Here is a 1,954-nt window from a genome sequence, read left to right on the forward strand (position 1 = left end):
CCTGGTCCCCAGCTTCCCGGGTGCCGGGCCCTGCAGGCGGGTCAGGGCTGCTTTGCTTTTACTCCTTCGCCCAGTGAGTGGGTCTCTAAGTCGGTCCTGGTAACTAGAGACCCTCGCGCCCGCAGACACTTGTTTGGTGCGGCATGGGGTCCAGGTTTTAGAAATTCAAACATATTTTCGAAGAACTAACAACTTTTTTCAGCTTTATATTTTGACGGAGGCGGGGCGGGTAAACACCTTTACTAGTTCATATCGTTTTTCAAAAGAAAGGCCATTTTAATACCAAAAGAGTAAGAGAGGCACAATCTCAGAATAAGCATGGGCCCCTGCTTTGCATGTCACATACAGCAATTCAATGTGTTGTAAGTGATTGTGCTGCAGGCAGGTGAAACCTCTGAATTAGGACCACCCTGCTAGACAGCATGGTTTCAACACGGATTTTTGGAGCCCAGCTTAGGTTATAAAAACCAACTGGCATTAACGAGATATCTTTGGGCAAGTCACTTAACCTTTATCAAACTTTTTCATGTGAATAATGGGGCTATGTGTTAAACCCATGGTTTACATTGATTTATAAAAAAAGTTGTGCCCGGCCGGTGTGCTCAGTGGTTGAGCTTCGACCAGGAGACCACGGTTGGATTCCCGGTCAGGGCACCTGCCGGGGTTGTGGGGTCGAACCCAGTAGGGGGCGTGCAGGAGGCAGCCGGTCAATAGTTCTCTCTCATCATTGATGTTTCTATCTCCCTCTCCCTTCCCCTCTGAAATCAATAAAAATATATTTTTAAAAAAGTTAAGCATCTTTTCACATATTTATTGGCTCGTCACTTTCCTTCTTTGTGAAGTGCTGTATAAGTCTTTGGCCCCTTCCTTCCCCCTTCTTTTTTTAAAAAATATTCTTTTTTTTCTTATTTTTTGAATATATATATTTTATTGATTTCAGAGAGGAAGGGAGAGAGAGAGAAACATCAGTGATGAGAATCCTTGATTGGCTGCCTCCTGCACGCCCCCTACTGGGGGGGATCGAGCTGGGCATGTGCCCTTGGCCGGTATCAGGCCGATGCTCTATCCACTGAGCCAAACCGGCCTGGGCTCCTTCCCCCTTCTTACTGGATTCTTCTTTTATTGCATTGTAGGACTCCTTGATGTATTCTGGATACGCATTCTTTGCTAGACAAATATATTGCAAATATCCAACTTATCAATGTTGTCCGTTGAATTTGGGGTTTTCTAGAAGTTGATGCCATGACGATCAACCCATTTTTACAGAGAGGACAATTGAGGAACTTGGCACGAGAGCTCTGCGGGACCAGGGCCAGCAATCACGCTCAGGTTCCTGCCGGCGAGTCCAGCGCTTGCAGTGCCTCCTCGGATGTTGACCCTGGGAGCCTCCCTTGCCCTGAGTCAGTCCCAGCCCTCCCCGGGTCTTGCATTGCTTCCCCAGCGTTATCACCTCCTTTTAGACCAGGGCGACGTCACTGTCGTTGGGTTATCTGAATTTGGAACTCAGTAGCTTGAAGTCAGTTTTACTTCCCGAGTAAACAACACCCAAATGATCATCCTACTCCGGCTACCAAACACTGGTCCCTGACTAACGGTGCTCAGGCCTCTGCTCTGCTTAGCAGATTCTCAGTTTTCCTCCGCAGGTGGCTTTGCATACACTGCAGTCTTCCTCGAGTTGGAGAAGCAGAAAGTGCTCCTGACTTGGGACTTGCTTTAGAACAGCGGTTCTCAACCTGTGGGTCATCGGAAAAATATATAATTACATATTGTTTTTGTGACTAATCACTATGCTTTAATTATGTTCAGTTTGTAACCATGAAAATACATCCTGCTGCTCGGATATTTACATTACGATTCATAACAGCAGCAAAATTACAGTTATGAAGGAGCAACAAAAATAATTTTATGGTTGGGGGGGGGGTCACCACAACATGAGGAACTGTATTAAAGGGTC

This window comes from Myotis brandtii, unplaced genomic scaffold, assembly GCF_000412655.1.
Source record: "Myotis brandtii unplaced genomic scaffold, ASM41265v1 scaffold185, whole genome shotgun sequence".
NCBI classification, from domain to species: Eukaryota; Metazoa; Chordata; class Mammalia; order Chiroptera; family Vespertilionidae; genus Myotis; species Myotis brandtii.